This window comes from Phocoena sinus, chromosome 17 (assembly GCF_008692025.1).
Source record: "Phocoena sinus isolate mPhoSin1 chromosome 17, mPhoSin1.pri, whole genome shotgun sequence".
NCBI classification, from domain to species: Eukaryota; Metazoa; Chordata; class Mammalia; order Artiodactyla; family Phocoenidae; genus Phocoena; species Phocoena sinus.
The window spans coordinates 25,671,557-25,679,343 of NC_045779.1; positions in this window are offsets into that span (position 1 = coordinate 25,671,557).

Genomic DNA, 7,787 nt, shown 5'->3' on the forward strand with positions numbered 1-7,787 from the left:
CCTCAGCAACAGAGAAGCCATGTGCCAGGGTGAGAGGAGTTGAAATAGCAGTGGGGTGGAGGGGAGCAAAGTGCTGTGTATTAATATCTGGCAAATGTCTTAAGAGGTTTGTTTAACATAGTAGATTATACAAATGATTCACTCTTTACCATGAAGTTGTCAACAAAGCTCTATGTAGCTTTTATCCAAAGATTTTCTTGCTTGGAAAAAGCATTTAGTGCCCAACAATCTTCCCAGTGTGTCCACAGTAACATTAAGCAGAAGACCTCTGAGAATGGTTCAAAAGGGCAGAGTAGAAAGACATGCGCTCATTCCCTTTGCAAGACCACAGGAATCACAAATAGCTGCTGAACAATCACTGAGAAGAAGACACTAGAACTCATGAAAAAAGATACCCCACATCCAAAGACAAAGGAGAAGTCACAATGAGACAGTAGGAGGGGCACAATCACAATAAAATCAAATCCCATAACTGCTGGGTGGGTGACTCACAAACTGGAGAACATTTATACTAGAGAAATCCACTCACTGGAATGAAGGTTCTGAGTCCCACGTCAGGCTTCCCAACCTGGGGCTCAGGCAATGGGAGGAGGAATTTCTAGAGAATCAGAATTTGAAGAGTAGCAGGATTTGATTGCAGGACTTTGACAGAACTGGGAGAAATAGAGACTCCACTCTTGGAGGGCACACACAAAGTAGTGTGTGCATCAGGACCCAGGGGAAGGAGAAGTGAGCCCACTGGAGACTGAACCAGACCTACATGCTAGTGTTGGAGGGTCTCCTGCAGAGTTGAGGGGGGTGGCTGTCTCTCACTGTGAGGACAAGGACATGGGCAGCAGAAGGTTTGGGAAGTACTCCTTGGTGTGAGCCCTCCCACAGTCTGCCATTAGCCCGACCAAAGAGCAAGGTAGGCTCCAGTGTTGGGTCAACAGAGCCCAAACAACCAACAGGGAAAGAACCCACCCCACCCATCAGCAGACAAGGGTATTAAAGTTTTACTGAGCTCTGCCCACAAGAGCAACACCCAGTTCTACCCACCACCAGTCCCTTCCATTAGGAAACTTGCACAAGCCTCTTAGGGAGCTTTGTACACAGAGCAGACAGCAGAAGCAAGAAGAACTACAATCCTGCAGCCTGTGGAACAAAAACCACATTCACAGAAAGATAGAAAGTATGAAAAGGCAGAGAGCTATGTGCCAGATGAAAGAACAAGATAAAACCCCAGAAAAACAACTAAATAAAGTGGAGAGAGATAACCTTCCAGAAAAAAAAGAATTCAGAATAACAATAGTAAAGATGACACAGGACCTTGGAAAAAGAATGGAGGCAAAGATCAAGAAGATGCAAGAAATGGTGAACAAAGACCTGGAAGAATTAAAGAACAAACAGAGATGAACAATACAATAATTGAAATGATAAACACACTAGAATGAATCAATAGCAGATAACATATGCAGAAGAACAGATAAGTGACCTGGAAGACAGAATGATGGAATTCACAGCCATGGAACAGAAAAAAGAAAAAGGAAAGAAAAGAAATGAAGACAGCCTAAGAGATCTCTGGGACAATATTGAACACAACAACATTCACATAGGGGTCACAGAAGAAGAAGAGAGAGAAAGGACCCAAGAAAATATGTGAAGAGATTATAGTTGAAAACTTCCCTAAAATGGGAAAGGAAACAGCCACCAAAGTCCAGGAAGTGCAGAGATGCCAGGCAGGATAATCCCAAGGAGAAATACCCTGAGAAACATAGCAATCAAATTGGCAAAAATTAAAGGCAAAGAAAAATTATTGAAAGCAACAAGGGAAAAATGACAAATAACAAAAAAGGGAACCCCCATAAGGTTAACAGCTGATTTCTCAGCAGAAACTCTACAAGCCAGAAGTGAGTGGCATGATATATTTAAAGTGATGAATGGGAAGAACCCACAACCAAGATTACTGTACCTGGCAAGGATCTCATTCAGATTCGACAGAGAAATCAAAAGCTTTACAGACAAACAAAAGCTAAGAGAATTCAACACCACCAAAATAGCTTTACAACAAATGCGAAGGAAACTTCACTAGGCAGGAAACACAAGAGAAGGAAAAAAAACCTAAAGTAACAAACCCAAAACAGTTCAGAAAATGGTAATAGGAACATATATATCGGTAGCTACCTTATATGTAAATGGATTAAATGCTCCAACCAAAAGACATAGACTGGCTGTATGGATACAAAAACAAGACCCATATATATGTTGTCTACAAGACACCCACTTCAGACTTAGGGACACATACAGATTGAAAGTAAGAGGATGGAAAAACATACCATGCAAATGAAAATCAAAAGAAACCTGGAGTAGCAATTCTCATATCAGACAAAATGACTTTAAAATAGAGACTATTACAAGAGTCAAAGAATGATACTACATAATGATCAAGAGATCAATCTAAGAAGAAAATATAACAATTGTAAATATTTATGCACTCAACATAGGAGCACCTCAATATATAAGGCAAATGCTAACAGCCATAAAAGGGGAAATCAACAGTAACATAATCAAAGTAGGAGACTTTAACACCCCATTTTCACCAATGGAGAGATCATCCAAAATGAAAATAAATAAGGAACACAAGCTTTAAATGATAAAATAAACAAGATGGACTTAATTGATATTTATAGGACATTCCATCCAAAAACAGAATACACATTCTTCTCAAGTGCTCATAGAACATTCTCCAGGACAGATCATATCTTGTGTCACAAATCGAGCCTTGGTAAATTTAAGAAAATTGAAATGGTATCACGTATCTTTTCTGAACACAAAACTCTGAGACTACATATCAATTACAAGAAAAAAATCTGTAAAAAATACAAACACATGGAGGCTAAACACTACACTATATAAGAAACAAGAGATCACTGAATAAATCAAACAGGAAATCAAAAAAATACTTTGAAACAAATGACAATGAAGACATGAACACCCAAAACCTATGGGATGTAGCAAAAGCAGTTCTAAGTGGGAAGTTTATAGCAGTACAGTCCTACCTTAAGAAACAAGAAACATCTCAAAAAAACAAACTAACATTATACCTAAAGCAATTAGAGAAAAAAGAACAACAACAACAACAAAAAAAAAACAAAGTTAGCAGAAGGAAAGGCTTCACAGGCAAATTCTATCAAACATTTAGAGAAGAGCTAACACCTATCCTTCTCAAATTTTTCCAAAATATAGTAGAGGGAGGAACACTGCCAAACTCATTCAACAAGGTCACCATCACCCTACCAGAAGCAGAAAAAGATGTCACAAAAAAAGAAAACTACAGGCCAATGTCACTGATAAAGATACATGGAAAAATCCTCAACAAAATACAGCGAATCGAATCCAAGAGCACATTGAAAGGATCATATACCATGATCAAGTGGGGTTTATCCAAGGAATGGAAGGATTCTTCAATATACTAAGATCTATTAATGTGATACGTCATATTAACAAATTGAGGAATAAAATGATATGATCATCTCGATAGATGCAGAAAAATAATCTGACAAAATTCAACACTGATTAATGAGAAAAACCCTTCAGAAAACAGGCATACAGGGAACTTTTCTCAACTTAATAAAGACTATATATGACAAACCCACAGCCAACATAGTCCTCAATGGTGAAAGACTAAAACCATTTCCACTAAGATCAAGGACAAGAAAGGGTTGCCCACTCTCACCACTATTATTCAACATAGTTTTGGAAGTTTTCACCACAGCAATCAGAGAAGAAAAAGAAATAAAAGGAATCCAAATCAGAAAAGAAGAAGTAAAGCTTTCACTGTTTGCAGGTGACATGATACTATACATAGAGAATCCTAAGATGCTACCAGAAAACTACTAGAGCTAATCAATGAATTTGGTAAAGTAGCAAGATAACAAATTAATGCACAGAAATCTCTTGCATTCCTATACACTAATGATGAGAAATTTGAGAGAGAAATTAAGGAAACACTCCCATTTACCATTGCAACAAAAAGAATAAAATACCTAGGAATAAACCTACCTAAGGAGACAAAAGACATGTATGAAGAAAATTATGACACTGATGAAAGAAATTAAAGATGATACAAACAAATGGAGAGATATACCATGGTCTTGGATTGGAAGAATCAACTTTGTGAAAATGACTACATTACCCAAAGCAATCTACAGATTCTATGCAATCCCTATCAAACTACCACTGGCATTCTTCACAGAACTAGAGCAAAAAAATTCACAATTTGTATGGAAATACAGAAGACCCCAAATAGCCAAAGCAATTTTTAGAAAAAAAATATGGATCTGGAGGAATCAGGATCCCAGACTCAGACTATACTACCAAGCTACATTAATCAAGACAGTATGGTACTGGTACAAAAACAGAAATATAGATCAATGGAACAGGATAGAAAGATAAGAGAAAACCCATTCACATATGGTCACCTTATTTTTGAAAAGGAGGCAAGAATATACAGTGGAGAAGGACAGCATCCTCAATAAGTGGTGCTGAGAAAGCTGGACAGCTATATGTTAAAGAATGAAATTATAACACTCCCTAACACAATACACAAAAATAAACTCAAAATAGATTAAAGACCTAAATGTAAGGTCAGAAACTATAAAGCTCTTAGAGGAAAACATAGGCAGAACACTCTATTACATAAATCACAGCAAGATCCTTTATGACACGCCTCCTAGAGAATTGGAAATAAAAACAAAAGTAAGAAAATGGGACTTAATGAAACTTAAAACGTTTTGTACAGCAAAGGAAACCATTAACAGTATAAAAAGAGAACCCTCAGAAAGGGAGAAAATATTTGCAAATGAAGTAACTGACAAAGGATTAATCTCTAAAATTTACAAGCAGCTCATGCAGCTCAATATCAAAAAAAAACAAATATTGCAAACCAAAAAGAGCAGAAGAACTAAATAGACATTTCTCCAAAGAAGATATACAGATTGCAAACAAACACATGAAAGAATGTTCAGCATCACTAATCATTAGAGAAATGCAAATCAAAACTACAATGAGATATCATCTCACACCAGTCAGAATGGCCATCATCAAAACATCTACAAACAATAAATGAAGGAGAGGGTGTGGAGAAAAGGGAACCCTCTGGCATTGTTGGTGGGAAAGTAAATTGATAGAGCCACTTTGGAGAACAGTATGTAGCTTCCTTTAAAAATTAAAAATAGAACTACAATATGACTCAGAAATCCCACTACTGGGCATAAACCCTGAGAAAACCATAATTCAAAAAGAGTCATGTACCACAATGTTCATTGCAGTTCTATTTACAATAGCTGGGACATGCAAGCAACCTAAGTGTCCATGGACAGAAGAGTGGATAAAGAAGATGTGGCACATATATAATGGAATATTACTCAGCCATAAAAAGAAGCAAAATTGAGTTATTTGTAGTTAGGTGGATGGACCTACAGTCTGTCATACAGAGTGAAGTAAGTCAGAAGGAGAACAATACCATATTGTAACAAATATATATGGAATCTAAAAAAAAAATGTTATGAAGCACCTAGGGGCAGGACAGGAAAAAAGAGGCAGACCTACTAGAGAATGGACTAGAGGACACAGGGAAGGTGACAGGTAAGCTGGAACAAAGTGAGAGAGTGGCATGGACATATATATACTACTAAATGTAAAATCAATAGCTAGTGGTAAGCAGCCACATGGCACAGGGAGATCAGCTCGATGCTTTGTGACCACTTGGAGGGGTGGGATCAGGAGGGTGGGAGGGAGGGAAACTCAAGATGGAAGAGATATGGGGATATATGTATATGTATAGCTGATTCAATTTGTTATAAAGCAGAAACTAACACACCATTGTAAAGCAGTTATACTCCAATAAAAATGTTAATAAAAACAAACAAGCAAACAAACACATAACAATTAAGAAAATGGTAATAGGAACATACATATCAATAATTACCTTAAACGTGAATGGGTTAAATGCTCCAGCAAAATGACAGAGGCTAGCTGAATGGATACAAAAAAACACCCATACATATGGTCTCTAAGAGACCCACTTCAGACCTAGGGACACATAAAGAATGAAAGTGAGGGGATGGAAAAAGATATTCCATGCAAATGGAAATCAAAAGAAAGCTGGAGTAGCAATACTCATATCAGATAAAATAGACTTTAAGATAAACAATGTTACAAGATACAAGAAAGGACAGTACATAATGATCAAGGGATCAATCCAAGAAGAAGATATAACAATTATAAATATAAATGCACCCAATATAGAAGCACCTCAATACATAAGACAAATGATAACAGCTATAAAAGAGGAAATTGACAGTAAAACAATAATAGTTTAGGACTTTAACATCTCACACCAATGGACAGATCATTCAGACAGAAATTTAAAAAAGAAACAAAAAGAAACACAAGCTTTAAATTACACAATAGACCAGATAGGTTTAACTGATATTCATGCGACATTCCATTGAAAACAGCAGATTACACATTCTTCTCAAGTGCACATGGAACATTATCCAGGATAGATCACATCTTGGTCACAAATCAAACCTTGGTAAATTTAAGAATTGAAATTATTCCAAGCATCTTTCCTGTCCACAATGCTGTGAGATTAGAAATCAATTACAGGGGAAAAGAAAATGAAAACACACAAACACATGGAGGCTAAACAATATATATATATAGATATTTTTTGTGTGTGTGGTATGCAGGCTCTCACTGCTGTGGCCTCTCCAATTGCAGAGCACAGGCTCTGGACGCACAGGCTCAGCGGCCATGATTCATGGGCCCAGCTGCTCTGTGGCTTGTAGGATCTTCCCAGATCGGGGCATGAACCCATGTCCCCTGCATTGGCAGGCAGACTCTCAACCACTGCACCATGAGGGAAGCCTGGCTAAACAATATTTTATTAAATAACAGAGAGATCACCAAAGAACTCAAAGAGGAAATAAAAAAATACCTAGAGAGAAATGACAATGAAAATATGATCCAAAACCTATGGGATACAGGAAAAAAATTTGTAAGTGGGAAGTTTATAACAATACAATCCTACCTCAAGAAATAAGAAAAATCTCAAATAAAAAATCTAACCCTACACTTAAAAAACTAGAGAAAGAAGGACAAACAAGGCCCAAAGTTAGTAAAGAGAAAGACGTCATAAAGATCAGAGCAGAAATAAATGAAATAGAAACAAAGAAAACAATAGCAAGGATCAATAAAACTAAAAGCTGGTTCTTTGAGAAGATAAAGAAAATTGATAAACCTTTACCCAGACTCATCAAGAAAAAGAGGGAAGAAGACTCAAATCAGTAAAATTAGAAATGAAAAAGGAGAAGTTACAATGAACACCACAGATATAGAAAGCTTCATAAGAGACTACTACAAGCAACTCTATGCCAATATAATAGATAACCTGGAAGAAATGGACAAATTCTTAGAAAGGTATATCCTTCCAATAATGAACCAGGAAGTAATAGAAAATGTGAACAAACCAATCACAAGTAATGAAATTGAAACTGTGTTTAAAATTCTTCCAACAAACAAAAGTCCAGGACCAGATGGCTTCACAGGTGAATTCTATCAAACATTTAGAGAAGAGCTAATACTCATGCTTCTCAAAGTCTTCCAAAAATTTGCAGAGGAAGGAACACTCCCAAACTCATTCTATGAGGCCACCATCACCCTGATACCAAAACCAGACAGAGATACTAGAAAAAAGGAAAATAACAGAACAATATCTCTGATGAATATAGATGCAAAAATCC